This window comes from Rhinopithecus roxellana, chromosome 17 (genome assembly GCF_007565055.1).
Source record: "Rhinopithecus roxellana isolate Shanxi Qingling chromosome 17, ASM756505v1, whole genome shotgun sequence".
NCBI classification, from domain to species: domain Eukaryota; kingdom Metazoa; phylum Chordata; class Mammalia; order Primates; family Cercopithecidae; genus Rhinopithecus; species Rhinopithecus roxellana.
Genome location: NC_044565.1, coordinates 66,351,470 through 66,372,087, shown reverse-complemented (window position 1 = coordinate 66,372,087; position 20,618 = coordinate 66,351,470). Strand labels below are relative to the sequence as shown.

General features: G+C 37.9%; 1 long non-coding RNA gene across 1 annotated transcript in view; it reads left to right on the top strand.

Moving 5' to 3' along the window:
- The first annotated feature begins 10,966 nt into the window (after positions 1 to 10,966).
- The window catches only part of LOC115894206, a 61,354-nt gene continuing 51,702 nt past the window's right edge, over positions 10,967 to 20,618 (top strand). Inside the window, exon 1 of the long non-coding RNA XR_004054225.1 lies at positions 10,967 to 11,118. This is a non-coding gene — a long non-coding RNA (uncharacterized LOC115894206). The remainder of the gene's footprint in view (positions 11,119 to 20,618) is intronic.

Genomic DNA, 20,618 nt, shown 5'->3' with positions numbered 1-20,618 from the left:
TGTCCTAAACCTGGTTCCACTGTGCACAGAGAGCCCTTGAGTCCCATGTCCTGAAACATGTGAAGGTTGATTAGACCAATTGGGTCATTCTTGTCATAGTGAACGAAATAAGACTCCAGGGGCCAAGGGGAAAAAGCACTTGGGGCACAAAGCACCTGCTCCAAGAATTAAATTTTCTGCAAGCCCGGCTGCTGAAACAGCCTGGTGTAACCCTAAGACCAGTTTTGCCTAGTAGCTGCTAAAACAACCTGCCTCTAAGATTAATTTTACCTACCACTGTCACTCACCAGTCAGAGCTTGCCAGCTCCCAAAAGCTCCTCTAGTGCCAAAGAGTTTTCTTTCAAAACAGTATGTGACATTTCTCTTTCTGATAAAACTCCCAATCTTCTCTTTGTTCTTCAGGCATGGGGAAGACCAGGCAGTTTGTGTGTTTACCTTGAATTGCAATTCTTGCTTCCCAAATAAAAGGTTTTAAATTTGGAGATTTGTCTCTGTATATTATTTGACTTCAGCAGATACAGTCTCTGCGAAAGCAGTGGTGCAGCACAAGGGTTGAGAACCGTGGCATCTAAAACTAGCTGGCCTGGGCTTGAGCCCTACTTAGGCATTTATTAGTCATGTGATTTTGAGCAAGTCACTTGACTTTCTTATGCATTAGTTTCCTCACTCTAAAGATGGGAATAATCACAGCCCTACCTTATAAAGTTGCTCTTGTGATAAGAATTAAATGAATTAACATGGCTTAACAGCATCTGGCAAAAGTAGGTAGGGACTTATACAAACATTAGCTGTATACATTGTTGTTATTGTTACATTGTTATGTGTGCACAAATCATGGTTTGCAGGACATCTCCACTTACTGGAGCTTGCATGCCTGATGCACCGCCTAGCCCTTGCTAGCTCCTCTTCTGTTGCCCTCTGCTTCCAGCAGGATGGACTTTCTCTGGAAGTGAAATGCCAGCACCTGTCTATTAGTTTGAACCATGCATGACATTGCCATTTTTTATAGGTTACAAATTATTGAACATTGAAGATTTTCTATGGTTTAATCTAAAATAATGCTCTTGGTATAAACCTGCATTCACACTCTGAATTATGATCTCGACCTCCGTTTTGAAAACCAGCTCTAGTGTCAGCTCTTTGAGTCCTAGACTTGCCCATTTTGGGCTTGCTACCTCCTCTGTTAACCCTAGGGCTGAGGAATGATAATAATGATGATAATAATAGAGGATCCTCTATAGCTAAAGGGTATATATGATAGTTGTAAGGGGGACAGAAATCACTCCAACTTAGAATAGTGTGACTGGCATATGTACCCTCAGATTAGAGTAGTTATAACATAAGACACAGATGGCTACATAGTAGCCTTTCACCCCATCGGCCTCATAAGGATCCCTAACTTCAAAAGACTAATGTTAATTAGTAAGTGATAGTGGTCAACTTCCAGTTTAACATTAAAATATTTATATATCATGGGGCTACTTCCTAGTCACACAGCAGATACTGTCACAAAAAGCTGTTTTTTCCACCCCAACAGAAATGTGGGCAAAGCATATAAACAGACATTTCCTGGCAAAGGACATAATTCTTAAACCTATAAAAAGGTGCCTATTCTATCTTATAATAAGAAAAAACGACCAGGTGCAGTGGCTCATGCTTATAATCCCAACGCTTTGGGAGGCCGAGGCAGGAGCATTGCTTGAGCCCAAGATTTCAAGACCAATCTGGGCAACAAAAAGTTTTTTTAAAAAATAAAAAACTAACTGGGCATGGTGGCACGTACCTGTGAGTCCCAGCTACTGGGGAGACTGAGGGGCTTGAGCTGGGGATGTTGAGGATGCAATGAGCCATAATCATGCCACTGTACTCCAGCCTGGGTGATAGAACAAGACCCTGCCTCAAAAACAAATAAACAAACAAACAAAAAAATCTAGCCATAATTACACCGAGTTACACATGATCAACTTCCTAGGAGTTGGAGAGTGATACATCCCTCCAGTGAGATGTGAGGGAGAAGAGGACTGATATTCCTATTGACTCACTTCTCTAGACCCAACTCCTATTGTTTCTCCAGACTCAGTTTCAGGTTTGAAGATAAAGCTTCTTTAAGAGGTCAGTTACAGAATGCAAGATCATCTTGTGTTTATGTGCCATATGCTCTCTTTTCATGACTCTTATTCATCTTGTATCTCATCTCATCTCGTCTCATCTCATCTCATCTTGTCTCATCTCATCTCACTGGTCCTGTCCTGAGTCCTGTTAAGTCCTCTTTGCTGTAGTACCCACACAGGAAAGACATACATGACACTATCCTTGCCCTCCAAAAAAGTCAGAAAGGCAAACAGTAAGTAGAAGAAAATGTTAGGATTCTGATGCATCTTCTTTGCTCCTGATTCAGGGTTCAGGAGCTTATTTTCCCCCAGTTTTTGGATAAACAGGCAAATAGTTGAATCTCATATTCTAGAGGGAGTGGAGAGACATCACCTTGCCATAACACACCAGCTTTCCTGGGAGTAAAGTCAAGTTAGAATGCTGTCAGTGGCAATTCCACTGAATATATCAAACCTTGCATCTCTCTTCTCACCCTTTTTTTGTGGTGAGATTGATGGAGTAAATATCTCCTTGGTACTTTGAGAGCCTGCAGAGAGATGTGTTTGCATGAGGAGGCAGGAACCTATTCTATTTGGATTGAGAACTTTTTGCAGTCACAAGTGATGAGTAATAGCAAAAAAAAAAAAAGTTATGAATTACAGTTTATGATTTCCATTACTCTTCCCACCTCCCCTTGGGCTAGGAACTTCTTTCCTGGGCAGAGACAGATACCTTTTTCCTGTCTGGCTCTGCTTGTGGTGTGTTAAGAAGGCAGCAAGGTGGCCCCTAAGGGTTTCTTTCCATCCTGTGATTTGTATATTCCTGAATTTGCTCACATGTTTCAGACAACAGACTAATTGCTCTGCCTTTGTTATTCTCCCTCCTGCTTTTGAAGGATCTTATTTCATGTGTTGTGCCCTCTCTCTCCTGTCTCCAGGTTCTGCTTGTTGGCAAGATGGTCATTCCAAGCGTTGGAATTAGGCTTGGGTGTGCCTTCTGCTTCAGGTCTCAGCGATTGGGATGGCAATAGGCAAATTGTTTAATTTCTTAGAATCCATTTTCTCATCTTTAAAAGATCAATAAGAACCTTCTTATTACTGCACAGATTTTGAAACCAGACATTTGGTTCCATTTTGGCTTTGCTGTTTCCTAACTATAAGCCCTTGATATCAACTTTACTTCTCTGCTCCTCAGTTTTCTCACCTGCAAAGTGGGGGTGATCATACCACTAACTTCATAAGGGTTGCGAGGATTAAGTGAATAAATAAATGTAAAGTGCTAATAACAATGTCTGGCATAAATTAATTACTCAATAAATGTTAAATATCATTATTATCTCTCAGGGTCATTCTGAGGATTAACTAGGAAAAAATATATAAAGTGATTAGAACACTGCATATAAAGCATGCTACGTTGTTTCCACATGAATCTTGTCAAATCCCTACAACCTTAAAAGTATTTTTTTATCCTGAATCCCTAGCCACTCCTCTCTTTATTCCTCCTGAATTTTCCCACAATGTACTTCTCCAAAATGTAGATCACACACATTGTCTCCATTTTCTCACTTCCATTCACTTCTCAGCTCAATGCAATCCAGTATAGGAAAGGCCCTCTCCATCACTCAAAAACATGGAAACTGTCCTTTTAATGTTGCCAGAGCTCATTGGACAAATCCAGGGGCAGCATCTGAATCTTTATCCTGCTTGATCTGCCCACAGCTTTTGACCCTGATGGGCATTGTATAATTCTTGAAGCCCTTATCTCCCCTGGGTTTCATGTCATCACTTTCTGCTAGTCCTCCTGCCATCTTGCATGCAGGATCTTTGCGGCCTGCTTTACAGCTGTTGCTCTCCCTCTTCTTTAAACATCGGTCTTCTCCTGGCCACTGTCCTTGCTACTCTTCATTTCACGTATTCTATGGCTTCAACTTCTACTTCTATGCTGAGAGCACCACATTTATAGCTTCAGCTCAGTTTCCTTCTCTGAGCCCCTCACCTAACAAATATAATGGACAAACCCATCCAATTGGATGCCCTGGAGGCATCTTAAACACAAAGTGTCTAAAACTGAATACATCATCTCACCTACCCTTGACTCTTAATACATCTCTTCCCTGTGTTCCTTCCTTGGTACTGCTGTCCTTCATATGTCCAAGCTGGAAACCTAAGAGTCATCATAGTCTTTTCCCTTTTGTTTTTTTACTATTGCACCCATTAATCATTAAGCCTAAGAAGTAAGCTTTTAAAATGTCTCCTCCAACCCTTCTCTGCTGCCTCTGATCTGAACATGGCTCTCCTGTGTTATTATAATAGTCTCCTTGCACTCCAGCTACAGCTACACAAGTCATTGTGTGGTCCCCTGAATATTTCATGCTCACTCAAGGCTCTGAGTCCAGGATGATGCCTATGTCTGTCTGGAATGGCTCCTTCCCATTAGTTTGAAAAACAGTATTAAAATCTCCTCTAGCCTTCCCTGATGTCCGCAGCACATTTAGTTGCTGCTCCAACTGCTACCCATAGGCCTTGAATGTATTTCCAATGTGGTAATATCTAATTTTACTATAACAATTCATTTGGCTGTCCATCTGTCCATTACTATGAGCATCTTAAAAGTGAAGGCAATGCCTTTTCATTTTTGTCATCTTAGTGCCAGGCACACCAAAAACTTTCCATCTGGATGTCCCACAAGCATCTCCAATATGACATTCTTGCTGAATGACTGGATGAATGAATTTGTTGAACAAATCTTTTCTATATTCTGTGTTTTGAGTGTTGGACACAACTGTCTTCCTCACTTTTGGTGACACATATTTCATCACCTCTTGGTTGATAGAGATGTTAACTAACACTAAGACATGTCAGTTCTCATTGGCCATTTATAACTTGTCTTTTTCTCAAGCCCCAGCTCCTATAAGAAGTGATAAATGAAACTCTATCCAAGGTAGTTCCATTGTTCCATAGAAAGAGCGTCCTTTGAATTAAGGCACAGCATTGATAGGAGTGCTTCCTGAGTGCACAGTTGGATTTGAACAGGACGTTGGTATTACAGAGTATAGTTTTCTTTTTACCTGGCATGTATTTTGAAGGATTAATCAAAACAAATTGAAGAATTATTTGCAGGTCACTTTTTTAAAGTTCTATATACAAACACAAACACACACACATATTTCATTTGCAAATATAAAAACATTTACTGAGCTACCATACGATCCGTCAATCCTACTTCTGGGTATACATCCAGAAGAATTAAAATCAGAATCTCAAAGAGATATCTGCACTTCTATGTTCATTGGAGCATTTTCCCCAATACCCAAGACATAGAAACAGCTTAAATATTCATTGTCTTGACAGATGAATGCGGGTAAAGAAAATGTGATGTGTGCAAACAATTGAATACTATTCAGCTTTAAAAAAGAAGAACATTTTGCAATAGGTGACAACATGGATGAACTTTGAGGACATTAAAACCAGACACGGAAAGATAAATACAACATGATTCCACTTTTAATGAGGGATATAAAATAATCAAATTCATAGATTCAGGGTGGGATGGTGGTTGCCAGGGGCTTGGGGAAAGGAAAAATGGGGAGTTACTAATCAATGGGCACAAAGTCTCATTAAGGCAAGATGAATAGTCTCTAGATATATGCTGTACAACCTTATGCCTATCATCAGCAATAACACTTTACACACTTACAATTTGTAAGAAAATAGATTTCATGTTAAGTGTTCTTGCTACAATAAAGTAAAATACTTACTAAATATCAAAGGAAAAAATTTCACATCTTAGTGCAGTAGATGGTTCTTAGCAATTTCTACGATCTGTTGGGTCACACTTAACATAAAGAATGCTCTTTCATTGTGTCTTGTGAAATTCATTCTAGCTCTACACTTTATACAACTTTGTTATACTCTGAGAAAAGGCAGAGAGTCCACTTTTTAATTCTTTTTTATGACTCAGTAATGAGATACAATTTTCATTTTAATGAAATTCTTTGGGATTTAGAAAAATGAAGTAGTTTCACATTGGAAATCTGAACTCTCTGGTACATGGACCACTGGCTCACTTCTTAAGCGAAAGAACCAATCAGTTAATAACAATGAAACATGAAGCTATGAAGGGTAGAATATAGTTATCATTTCTCAGCTATCTGAAAAATGCCACCATGCCAACTTTCATCATCTTTCCCATTATCATCTAAATGTATATTTGAAATATAGCATCATAAACTAAATGGATGTTTTTAAGTTGTCATGTTAGATTTTCACTGGTCATAAAGCTGGCTTATATTGTTTTCTATTATCTTAGCAACCAATCAGGGCTTTTTAAATACAAATCATATACAACGCTCCAAAATCAATGTTACGTAACTAAATGTACCTGGTGTGGTTAACTGTTAACTTTTCCTATCCTTTATTACTCAATGAGTAATGAATCAATTATGATAGAGATAGTTATCAATTTCAAATATTAAGAATAAATAGAGGACAACATACTTTTTCTAAAGCCCAACTTTTTCACTTGTCAGACCACTGAATTCAGTGAATGAATTAATTTTGCTAATATTAATTATCTGTAAGAAATGTATTACCCTAAATAATCAGGATTAAAATAAGCCCATGATGTGGCTTTTTTGTTTTGTTTTTTTTTTTTTTTTTTAAGATGAGGTATTATTACACAAAGAAAAAGAAGCAATTCTAAATTATGTATGGAATTAACCTTGGTTGGACTTGGGTAAGCCACAAGCTGGGAAATTAGGTTACAGTTAATCTTCTGATAAATACATCTGGATTTAGAACACACAATTGTTTAGAAGTTATTTGGTAACTTAGAGGACAATTCCTGCAGGTAAATTATTTCCCCTAAGTTCCCAGCAATAGGGTGATTCTGAGGTTGAAACAAATAAAACCCACCAACCCTCCCCAAAATTGTCTTACCCACAACAAAAGAGAAGCACAAAGGCCCTATAATTTTAAAGAATAAAGTGAGATTTGCTTAAACGCAAATTTAAAAATATCAGATTATATAGATACAATATGATCAAATATACAATTAGCAGAGATAAGCCTCTGAATTACAATAAGCCAACTCAAAAAAAAAAAAAAAAATACGTGATGACCCAGATGGAGACAAAAGAGTCCGCCCAGTATTTTCTCTCCATATTTTTAATAGCAGCAATTATAGTGACAGAATCTACCACAGGGTGATCTATGCTCTCCACACTGGTGACAGAAGTGAGATTCACTGCATTGCACAACAAATTGTTTTCCACTTACTTGTTTTTGGGCATGTTGCTGCAGTCAGAGGGAAATTGGAATTATTGTACATACCTTATAAGGAGTAACATATGACACTGCATTTTTCAGAAAATCAGAGTTGGACCTCAGATTTGGTCAAAGTACTTCTAGTTGATTTTCCAGAGGGTATGGATCCCATCGAAGTGGTGCTACTGTGATCCTGAGAATCTGCTCTGACCACTTGTTTGGTAGATATTGGGGCAGTAAACCATATGGAAGTTAGATTCTGTCACTCTAAAGATTTTCTCCTCCTTTTCATCCAGGGTTATATGACTATTCTTCTTACTACAAGAATGGCAGAATTATAGTGGAAGAAACTAATCGTTGATTTTTTTTTTTTTTTTTTTTTTTTTTTTTAACCACAGAGCTCTTTGATCATCTGGTAAGAGCTAACAACCTCTTCTAGAAATCTACAAATGCCCGGAAAATTTTGCACAGAACTTCGAGAGGTTACTCAGCTCCTGAAATCTATCCATGGATCACCCCCCCCCACCCCAAACTCCTTAATTAAGATGTTTACTGTGACAACTGGAGGATCAGGTTCATACCTTACTCATCTCTGTCTGTGACATGACTTTTACCCCTGACCCAGAGCCTTCAATATTGCCCCAGAGACCCACCTTGCCTTACAGTGTGTTAATAGTGGAGCCACACCAAGTTACTCAGGCAGGATGTGTCACTGATAGCTCCTCAGTGCAGATACCAAGTTTCTGTAAGAATGTCCTGGTGGCAAAATTCACACAAAACACCATACATTAAGAATACAAATACAGCAATTCTGGGGTGACCGATTTTCTACATTGTTCTACTTTCTGCCTCTCGCTATAGTTATTGTGTGTAGTGACAGGCCAGACAGACAGACCACACTCCCCACTTGGCTCAGACTCTGTCCCGTACTCTGGCTCCTTCTCTTTTGTTTCTCCATGAGCCAAATTCTTTAGGAATTGCTCTGAATGAACCTCCTGGAAATCTCTAGGATCCCAGCTCTTTGTGATGTCTTTGTTACTGATGGGTAATTAGTTGTTACCTGTTGTGACATTTAAATATTCTTAGTATTCTCTCATTGTTTCTGACTATCATTCTTCTGTAGCTAGGTCTTTGAGAGCAAGATGTCTATGGGTACTACCCCTTGGGGCTGAGAAAATGGATCAATCGAGATACGTTTCGATACTGGATTGAACTATTAAAGCATTAGGCAGGTGGCATGGCTGAATCAAAATAGTTTTAGAAACATTGGAGTAGGAAGGGCATGCAGTCTCCTCTGCATTTTTCTAACTTTTTGAAAGTGATACATTGTAATAAATCTTTTCCCCATTACAATAGAGTATACAAAATATGTGTAATAGAGACAAAACTTACCTGAAACAAAACTTACCCATATTACATGTGCTGCACTCTACTTTCTATTCTGTTCCATTTTATATTAAAAAGAAAAATAAGAAATGCTGTTCACTGCCCATTACATGGATTTCATGAACCATGAATAGGTGGCGACTTGTTGGCAAAACACTGACTTATCCCATGGGATTGGATTTACAAGGAATTCTACCCTGCCTGGCATTCTTCTCTAAAATCCATAAAAATGTTTTTTTCTATTTAATAATTTACATAATATTCAAAGAGAATCCTTATGACAGTTCTGAACTGGGTTTTATATTTGGTTTCACAGATAACAAGTGGCAAAACTCAGTGCCATAACCAGTCTTAGCATTCCAAATCGAGGGCTATTTCCACCTTCTCATGCTGCAATCTATCGTCTGATTTTTCCCTGTCTAGACTCCCCACCTTGGTTGGAAGTGCCACAAAAGCTAGGAATGTACCTTAGCCATGCTAGGTACCCAGGAGGCACTTAATGAATATATGATAAATGGAATGGAATAACACTCTTGGTCAAAAGCCATGTCTTGGCTTGGCATGTTTTGGGACATCTTTGTTCCAAAACCTTATATAATTCTCTTTTTTCTTTTCTTTTTTTAAATTATACTTTAAGTTCTAGGGTACATGTGCAAAACATGCAGGTTTGTTACATAGGTATACATGTGCCATGTTGGTTTTCTGCACCCATGAACTCATCATTTACGTTAGGTATTTCTCCCAGTGCTATCCCTCTCCCAGCCCCCAACCCGCCGACAGGCCCCAATGTATGATGTTCCCCGCCCTGTATCCATGTGTTCTCGTTGTTCAGCTCCCACCTATGAATGAGAACATGCAGTGCTTGGTTGTCTGTCCTTGTGATAGTTTGCTTAGAATGATGAAAACCTTATGTAATTCTTAATAATCATACTTTCTTCATACTCTACGCGCTATTCATTAAGGGGTTGGCACTGGAAACATTTCCCAAGCTTACAGGGTATTCTTCAATGAACATAGAGGAGCTACTGAGAGCTAAACACTCTTTGGTTCCTTCCTGTGATTGAGTTTTTCCCAGAGCTCAAAAAGAGAATTTCAGAAAGGCCAATAAAAGCCCCCAACAGGGGAGTTTTAGTTTTTGCTAGTTTTCCCAAACAGCTGGCTTCCCTAAGGCTGTAATTTGTAAGCCTGGTTTCTACCAGACTCTAAATCCACAATCAATGATAACCTATCAAGCATATGCTCTAATTTATGTTACCTTGGGCCTTTTCTAGCCAAAACCAACATCCCTCAGGAAATACCAAAATACGTCTGTCCTAAGGTAGATACCTTACGTCTGGGGAGGTAGGGGGTGGACAGCTAAGACTTGGTACTGAACAGGCACTGAGTAATCGTCTAATGAATGAAGGAGTATATGGATAAATAATCAAAGTGCGAATGCCTGCTATACATATGTAGGTATTCAGAATATTTTATATGCATTTATATGAGGCTCTTTTCCCTGATGACCTAGGAAGAGAAAAGATGGCAATAACATAGTCCTGTGGGTACTTGGGAAAGAAGTCAGGTGGAGAGAGAAACTGAAGGGAGCAAAGGGAAGGTAAGGAGAGAAGAAAAAAAAATGAGAGGGAAACATCTGGCTGAAAAAGCAAGGAGGCCAGCAGCTCTGAATGCGGATCACAATCTTTGTTAGTCATCTTTATCTTACCGGTTACTTTGCTGGACTCAAAGTACATGTTTCCTACGGTGGAAGCTCCCTTGTTTACTTATTCTTCCTGACCCAGGTTTAAAAGGCCTGCCTAACCATCTCAGTAGGATTTTCCTAGCTGATATCCTTCTGAGCTGTGGTAGAGAACAGGGAAGCAGTGCCCTCGTGGCTCCTGGATTTACAGTTCCTGAGGAAGAACTGACAAATAGAGGAAGACTTCCCTAATATCAAGTGAAGCAGAACCTTCTGGGCAGGAGATGTTGCAATGACAGGGCTCACCTTTCCACCTCGTGTTTGATGAGGCTTTGAGAAAAGAGCCACATTCTTTCCAAAAGTCAGGTCAGAAGCCTTTCCACACTTTGGTTTCCCAATTCAGCACCCGTAATGTCAAATAAAATGAAGGTCCTTGCCCCAAGTGAAGTCATCAGCAAATATCTCTTTGCTCTCTGGGGGATTGTGTTCTCTCACAACATCTTTTGGAATTATCACTTCATACTGAAACAAGGGTTTCATCTTTCCATGAGATGAATGGTGATGAAATGAAGGCCAGGGGCTCTGGGGGCAGAAGAGAATGCTGGTGCCACTCGTATGCCCAGGATAAGCAGTGAGATGAAGAGCACAGCCTCTAGAGCCAGAGTGTCTGGATCTAAAATTGGCTCTGCCAACAGGCATGTAAGTCACATATGTTTTATATGCTTCATGTGAAAATGGAATAAAAGTCTTATCTATAGGAATAAATAAGTCAATAGAAGTGACGCACTTAAAACAGTGTCTGCGTATAGTAGGCATTCATTGAGGTGTTGGTTATTACTGGGATGTGAGAACAGAAACAGTCATTTGCTCAATCCCAAGTTTATTTTGGTACTTTGTTTCTTTATTGTAATAAGGACCAGTGGTTTCAAGAATCCTAGAATGTTAGAACTGAAAGGAACGTTCAGTGGTTTCAAGAATCCTAGAATGTTAGAACTGAAAGGAACGTTCATTTTATGGCTATATGAGGCTCAGAAAGAGTGGAGCCCTGCAAGGCCACGCAGCTACCTGCTGGCAGATTCAAGACCAAACACCAGGCTTCCCGTTTCTAGACCACTCTCCACTCTACCACCCTCCTTCCTTGGAGGAGGATGTCCAGGACCAAGAAAGTGCTCTTAGGGCAATGATAACAACTGAAACTGTAGTAGCCCCTCCAAGGGCTCCCTTGTCACTACAAAGATAATCTTAAGTTGGTTCATTCATTCATTCACTCAGCACTGATTTTTAAGTTATTCTCAAACAGTATAGAAAAGCGAAACACAGTTCTCATTCTTAAAGAGCTTCTGCTGAAATTAGAGCAATAACATATGAAGATAAAATTATACAATAATACAATCATTTATATTATACAATATTTATAAAATTATATTTCATAAATACAAATATATTTTATATTTATAAATTATATAATAATACAATCATTTATATTAAGTGTCTAAGTATTAGACAGCTTAGATATATTCTATCTAATCAGTTGCCAGTAAAAGAGTTTACAATAAAGTTAGTAACTTTATGAATTACTAAAATAAATGAAACCAAGCAAGCAAGGAAAAAGATGTGCAAAGTAGTTTGGAGGTTCAATAAGACAAAAAAAAAGACACCTGGCTAGAAGGATCAGAAAAGTCTTCATGCAGTAAGAGTAAGTGGCATTAGATATGGGTGCTGAAACATGAATAGGTAACAGAATTAGAATGTGACCTTTTCCTTTCTCCTCCATGAATAATTACTTTCTAAATATAAATATATACAAATGTATACACATACGCATACAAAAAAAATGAAGTACAATTCTATATAAATTTTCTGTGGAATTTCAAAGACAAGTAAAACATAATGAATCCAAAAGGCAAGAACTTCCAGCACTTCCACCCTTATTCTGTGCAAGGCAGTTGAAGAATAAGAGGGCTTGTTTTAAGAATTATCATCACATATGAACTCCTAGTTCATATATAACAGTGGTTCCCAACCTTTTTGACACTAGGGACTGGTTTTGTGGAAGACAATTTTTCCACGGATGGGGATCGGGAGTGAGATGGGACTAGGGATGCAGGGGTGATATTTTCAAAATGAAACTGTTCCACCTCAGATCATCAGGTGTTAGATTCTCATAAGGAGTGCATAACGTAGACTCCTAGCATGAACAGTTCACAATAGGGTTCATGCTCCTATGAGAATCTAATGCTGCTGCTGATCTGGCAGGAGGCAGAGTTCAGGCCATAATGCTGGCTTGCCTGCCACTTACCTCCTGTTATGTGGCCTGGAACCTAACAGACCGGAGAGTGGTACCCATCTGTGGCCCTGGGCTTGGGGACCCCTGATCTATAGGATACAAGACAGGTCAGTCCTCACAAGGAAGAAGAATGGTCATGATCAGATTTGGAGAGACAAGCTAATAGACTGGATTTCTATTGCCACCATGCCTGTGTATCAGGGGAGGTCTTAAATAAATTATTGGATAATACTGCAGGAGGACAGTCAGAGCCATTGCAGGACTCCAGGCTAGATAGGGAAGTGGGAATAAAAATAGAGAGGAGGAGATTTGTTCTATAATACAGACTGTTTTCCAAGGCAGCTACGCCATCTTGCATTCCCATCAGCAATGAAGTGGGGTTCCAGCTTCTCCACATCTATATTATCTTTCTTTTTGATTACAGTCATTCCAGTGAATATGAATTCATATCTCATTGTGGTTTCAATTTATATTTTCCTGATGGTTAACGATGTTGAGCATCTTTCTGAGTGCTTATAGGCAATTTAGAAATCTTCTTTGGGGAAATGTCTGTTCACATTCTTTGTCCAGTTTTAAATTCGGTGGTCATTTCATCCTTGAGTTTTAAGAATTCTTAATTATGGCTACAAGTCCTTTGCCAGATATATGATTTGCAAATATTTTCTTTCATTCTTTGGTTTGTCCTCTTACTTTCGTGATGGTATGTTTTGAAGTACAAATGTTTTATAATTTTGATGAAGTTCAACAATTTATGTTGTTTTTTCTTTTGTCACTTACGCTTTTATTGTCATTTTTAGGAAACCACTAAGAAACCAAGGTTGCACATATTTACTTTTATATTTTTTTTCTAAAAGCTTTATGGTTTTAACTTTTACATGAAGGTCTATGATCCATTTTGAGTATTTTTTTTTTTTTGGCATAGTGTGAGAAAGTGGTCTAACTTTACTTTAAAAAAATAAACTTTACTTTTTAGAAATTTTAGATTTACAGAAACATTGAGAAGATAGTACAAAGATTTCCCATATATGCTATATTTCCCCTATTAGTGTGGTATACTTGTTACAACTAATGAACCAATGGTGATAAATTATCATTAACTGAAGTCCATAATTTATTCAGATTTTCTTAAGTTTTATATAATCTGCTTTATTTATTTATTTATTTATTTATTTTTGGATCTCATCAAGGATACCATATTACATTTGGTCATCATGTCTCCCTAGGCTTCCTCTGGCTGTGACAGTTTCTCTGACTTTTCTTGCTTTTAATGACCTCAACAGTTTTGAGGAGTAGTGGTAGGACATCATAAAGTGTCCTTCTATTGGGATTTAACTGATGTTTTTATCATGATTAGAGTAGAGATACATGCCTTTAGACTGGGCTAGGGATATGTATTTTGCAAATATTTTTTCCCAGTCTGTGAATGGTTCTTCATTCTCTTAAAAGTGCCTTTTGCAAAGAAGAACATTTTAATTTTAATAAAGTTCAAACTATCATTTTCTTCTATATTTTCTTTTGGAAGTTTCATAGTTTTGTGTTTTACATTTATGTCCAATCCATATTGAGTTACTTTTTAAAAAGTTTAAGGTCTATGTCTTGTTTTATTTTATTTATTTATCTATTTTTAAGATGGAGTTTCTCTCTGTTGCCCAGGCTGGAGTGCAGTGGCATGACCTCAGCTCACTGCAACCTCAGTCTCTTGGTTTCAAAAGATTCTCCTGCCTCAGCCTTCCAAGTAAGTGGGATTACAGGCACTCACCACCATGCCTAGCTAATTTTTGTATTTTTAGTAGAGACCGGGTTTCACCATGTTGGCCAGGCTGGTCTCAAACTCCTGACCTCAAGTGATCTGCCCTCCTCAGTCTCACAAACTGCTGAGGTTACAACATGAGCCACTGCTCGCAGCCTATGTCTTGTTTTATATTTTTACACATAGACTTCCAATTGTTCTTGCACATTTGTTGAAAGGATGATTCTTTCTCCATGGAATTGCCTTTGCTCCTTTGTCACAGAAGACATGACTGTTTGTGTGGGTTTATTTCTAGGCTCTGTGTGCCATTCCAGCGATTTGTGTGTCTGTTCTTTCTTGAGTACCACACTGTTTTAATTGCTTTAGCATCATAGTAAGTCTTGAAGTTGGGAAATTTCAGTCCTTTGACTTTATTCTTCTTTAATATTGTGTTCGGTATTCACGGTCTTTGGCTTTTTCATATAAACCTTAGAGTCAGTTTGTTGGTACCCATAATGTAGCTTGCTGTGATTTTTACTGGGTTAATATTGAATCTATAAATCAGTTTACGAAAAACTGACAGTATTAAATCTGTCAATCCATAATTATGGACTATGTCTGCATTCATTTAGATTCTTGATTTTTTAAAATCAGAATTTTATAGTTTTCTGCATGGCTACCCTATACATATTTTGTTAGATTTATTTCATTTTTCAATGTTATTATAAATAGCATTTTATTGGTATATAGAAAAAACATCGACTTTTGTATATCAGTCATGTAACCTGGAAACTTGATATAATCACTTTTTAGTTCTAGGACTTTTTTTGGTGATTATTTGGGATCTTCTGCATGGATCATCATACCATCTGTGCATGCAGATAGGTTTTTTTTTTCTTCCCAATTGGTACATTTTAAATTTCTGTCTAATCACACTAGCTAGGACCTCCAGTACAATGTTGAGTAGGAATAGTGAGAGAGAGACATTCTTGCTGTGTACACAATTCTTTGGGGAAAAATTTAGTTTTTCGATATGATGTTAACATATTTTTTTTCTTTCTTTTGGTAGCTGTTCTTTTTCAAGTTGAGGAAGTTCATCTTTATTTTTATTTTGTTGAGTTTTTATCAAGAATTGCTTTTGGATTTTTTAAAGTGCTTTTTCTGAATTAATTGATATCATCATGATTTTTCTTCCTTAGCTAGTTGAGGTGCTAGGTTATATTCAGTGTTGTGATGGGTTATATTGATTTGAATGTTGAACCGGATTTGAATACCTGGAATAAATCCCACTTGATCAGGATTTGTAAATCTTTTTTATACATTGTTGAATTTGATTTAATATTTTTAAAGGATTTTTGCTTCTATGTTCATGAGAGATATTGGCCTGTAATTTTCTGTTTTGAATGTCTGTATATTAGAGCCCTATTGATGGGCTGGTAAAGTCTGGGAGGGGAAACATTCTACAATCTTATGGTTAAATATCAATGTTTTAGTGTGCCTGGGTCCCTGGCATAAGAACTTCACAAGTGTTTCATAGCTCCCCTCACTTTGATAAGACAAGAAGGATATAGAGGGCTGGAGGCAGGAAAATGTACTTTCTCCAGTTGGGATTAGGCTCTGGTAAAATCTTTTCCCTGCAAAGTAGGCCTCGGTTATGGAGCATGGTCTACACTTATTTCAAAATATGAACTTTTTTCTATTACCTGCTAGAGCCATGAGAGTTTTCTTAGCTCTCACTATGAAAACCTGGTGGGGTTCCTAGAGGTAAAGCCCATGAATGTGTAGTGCTCCTTTGTATGACTGAGGCCTCCATGGGTTTCTCACTCGCAGGCTAGTCCACACTTAGCATCCAGCAATTTGTCAAAGTTACCATTTTAATTTTCCTATCAATTTATGGCACTAGTGATTCCTTCTCCAGGTAAGCTGATCTCAGTGACTCTCTGGGTTGGTTCGACTATCTGTCCAGATTTTGGAATGGCTGCCCTGAAACCTCAGTTCCCTGATGGATCCAAGCAAAGTGATTGACTTTTAGTTTATTCTTTTTTTTCTCTTACTGTAAGATTGGGAGCGATGACTTCCAAGCTCTTTACATGCAGGGCTGAAACTTCAAGTTCCAACTTCATTCTTTGCACTCTAATACGCAATTGTACCAGCATCATTTGTTGAAAAGACTCTTCTTTCCCCATTGAATCTTGTGACACTCTTGTCAAAAATCACTTAACCATAAATGTGAGAGTTTATCTCTGGACTCTCAATTTTATCCTGTTGATCTGTGTGTCTACTCTTATGCCAATACCACACTGTCTTGATTATGATAGCTTTGTAGTAAGTTTTGAAATCAGGCAGTGTGAGTCTTCCAACTCCATTGTTCTTTTTCAAGATTGACTATTCTGGTTTCTTTGCATTTCTGTATGATTTTTAAGATCAGCTTTTAAATTCCTGCAAATAAGGCAGATAAAATTTTAAAGTACATTCCCTGGAATCTCCAGATCAGTTTGGAAAGTTTGGCTATCTTAACAGTATTAAGTCGTGACTCATTCCATTTATTTAGGTTTCTTTAATTTCTTTCAAATATGCTTCAGAGTTTTCAATGTACAAATATTATACTCCTTTTGGTAAATTTATTTCTACATATTTTATCCTTTTAGTGCTATTACAAATAACATTTTTTAAATTTCATTTTTAGAATGCTCATTCTTAGTGTCTAGAAATAAAATTGATTTTTATGTATTGACCTCCTATCCTGCAATCCTGCAAAACTTATTAGGTTTTTTAAATCTTTTTTTCAGGTTTTTTGTGGTTTTGGGTGTTTCTTTTAGGGTGGTCAGTTAAAGCTTCTCTAGTTCAATAAAAGTGAATTTAAAAATGCCCACAAGAGTTGTCAACTGGATTATTATACTAAAAAACTACTCTAGGTAAAGTTTGGTGATAAGATGAACAGTAGCTAGAATGAGTAATGGAGTTGAGAGGGGGTATTTTTGTCATGGGCCCGACTTGAGAGTGTTTATAGGCTGAAGAGAAGGAGCCAGTGGGAAGAAAGTTTGGTATTAGAGAAAAGAAGGAGATGGTGGATGAAGAAGTGGCAAAGGAGTCAGAAGGGAGTGGGTTAGGTGTAGCTACTGGTTCTGAAATACCTTAAGGTTTACCTTGTCTTCCTAGATGTTGGGGAATAGATATGAATGAACATGTGGACTGGAATGTACAATAAAAAAGTTGACAGGAAGCAAGATGCTGGTGGGGAGTATGCTTGATAACTTCAATTTCTGCATGACATAGGAGTCCAGGGGATTTGCTGAAGGGAGAGGTTTTGAGGAGAGTAGTGAGGTTTGGAATAATTATTTAGAAAACAATTTGGAATTTGAGAATTAAAGTCATCTTTTTAATAGAAAGTCTTTCTAATTAAAAATCTCTAAAGTCTTTTAATAGAAAGAATTATATTTTAAAAGGATAGAAAATTCTCTAAAGTTTTTTTTAATGGAAAGAATTCTGTCAAGAGGAATAGAAAATTCTCTAAAGTCTTTTAAATAAAATATTCTCCATATTACTAAGGCAACCGAAATCAGGCCAGAATGAAGGCATATGTCTGTAAGATCCCTGCTGTGTTTCCATCTTCTGGATGGTTTGCCAAAAAAGTCTAAGAAAAATTTTAGTTAAGCATTTTGTAACGTATCCTGTGACCAAGACCTACTTAGCTTTGATCCCCATTACCCCAACCCCTTTCCCGAATTCTTTATTGTCTCTGAAATAGATCAATGAGGAAATGGTTTCTTTCCAAACCTCTGTTGGGGATAATAAACCTGCTATATGCCTGGTAGGATGATCATGCTTCTGCCTCAAGGCTTATAAAGAAAACCCTGGAATATATCCTCTGATGTAAAAATTAAATCCCAGCTTAACCGTGAAATCCTGGAATCTACCTCTTAAAATCTGCTCCAACAGAAACCGAAGTCTGAGCTAGTATTTTTTTCTTCCCCAGAGTTGTGCTTATGCATGTAGACGTGTTGTGGACTGAATGTTTGTGTCTCCCCCAAAGGTCATATATTGAAACCTTAACCCCCACTGTGATGATATTTGAATATGGTGCCTTTGGGTGGTAAAGTTAGGTACGGTCGTGAGGGTGGGGTGCACATGATGGGGTTAGTGCCCTTATAAAAAGAGATGTGAGAGAGCTTGTTCTTTCTCCTTCCATGCTTGCAAAAGAGGTCATGTGAACACATAATAAGAAGGTAGCCATCTGCAAGCCAGGAAGAGAGCCCTCACTAGAACTTGACCCTGCCAGCACCTTGATCTTGGACTTTCAGCCTCCAGATTGTGAGAAAATAAATGTCTGTTGTTTGAACCACCCAATTCATATTTTGTTATGGCAGCCCAAACAGATTAAGACATATTTTGGTATTGAGAATTAGAGTGCTACTGTAACCAATACCTAAACATGTGGAAGCAGCTTTGAAACTGGGCAATGGGTACTGGGTAGAGGCCAGTAAAGTTTGTTGTTGTTGTTGTTGTTTGTTTGTTTGATTATTTTTATTTTTGTAGAGACAGGGTTTTGCTATGTTACCCAAGCTAATCTTGAACTCTTGTTCTCAAGCTATCTTTCAGCCTCAGCCTCCTAAAATGCTGGGATCGCAAGTGTAAGCCACCATGCCCTGTCAAAATACCCCCTTTTTTATTATTATACTTGAAGTTCTGGGATACATGTGCAGAACATGCAGGTTTGTTATGTAGGTATAAACGTGCCATGGTGGTTTGCTGCACCCATCAACCCATCATCTACATTAGTTATTTCTCCTAATGCTATCCCTCCCTTATCCTCCTACCCTCTGACAGGCCCAGGTGTGTGATGTTCCCCTCCCTGTGTCCATGTGTTCTCATTGTTCACCTCCCACTTATGAGTGAGAATATACGGTGTTTGGTTTTCTGTTTCTGTGTTAGTTTGCTGAGAATGATTGTTTCCAGCATCATCCATGTCCTTGCAAAGGACATGAACTCATCCTTTTTATGACTGCATAGTATTCCATGGTGTATATGTGCCAAATTTTCTTTATCCAGTCTATCATTGATGGGCATTTGGGTTGGTTCCAAGTCTTTGCTATTGTGAACAGTGCTGCAATAAACATACATGTCCGTGTGTCTTTATAGTAGAATGATTTATAATCCTTTGGGTATATACCCAGTAATGGAATTGCTGGGTCAAAAGGTATTTCTGGTTCTAGATCCTTGAGGAATCACCACACTGTCATTTATGGCCATACTACCCAAAGTAATTTATAGATTCAATGCCATCCCCATCAAGCTACCATTGACTTTCTTCACAGAATTAGAAAAAACTACTTTAATTTCATATGGAATAAAAGAAGAGCCAGTATAGCCAAGACAATCCTAAGCAAAAAGAACAAAGCTGGAGGTATCATGCTACCTGACTTTAAACTATACTATAAGGCTATAGTAACCAAAACAGCATGGTACTGGTACCAAAACAGATATATAGACCAATGGAACAGAACAGAGGCCTCAGAAATAATGCCCACATCTACATCCATCTGATCTTTGACAAACCTGACAAAAACAGGCAATGGGGAAAGGATTCCCTATTTAATAAATGGTGTTGGGAAAACTGGCTAGCCATATGCAGAAAATTGAAACTGGACCCCTTCCTTACACCTTATACAAAAATTAACTCAAGATGGATTAAAGACTTAAATGTAAGACCTGAAACCATAAAATTTCTAGAAGAAAACCTAGGCAATACCATTCAGGACATAGGCATGGACAAAGACTTCTTGACTAAAATACCAACAGCAATGGCAACAAAAGCCAAAATTGACAAATGAAGTCTAATTAAACTAAAGAGCTTCTGCACAGCAAAAGTAACTATCATCAGAATGAACAGGCAACCTACAGAATGGGAGAAAATTTTTGCAATCTATCCATCTGACAAAGGGCTAATATCTAGAATCTACAAAGAACTTAACCAAATTTACAAGAAAAAAAAACATCAAAAAGTGGGTGAAGGATATGAACAGACACTTCTCAAAAAAAAGACATTTATGTGGCCAATAAACATGAAAAAAAGCTAATCATCACTGGTCATGAGAGAAATGCAAATCAAAACCACAATGTGATACCATCTCACACCAGTTAGAATGATGATTATTAAAAAGTCAGGCAACAACACATGCTGGA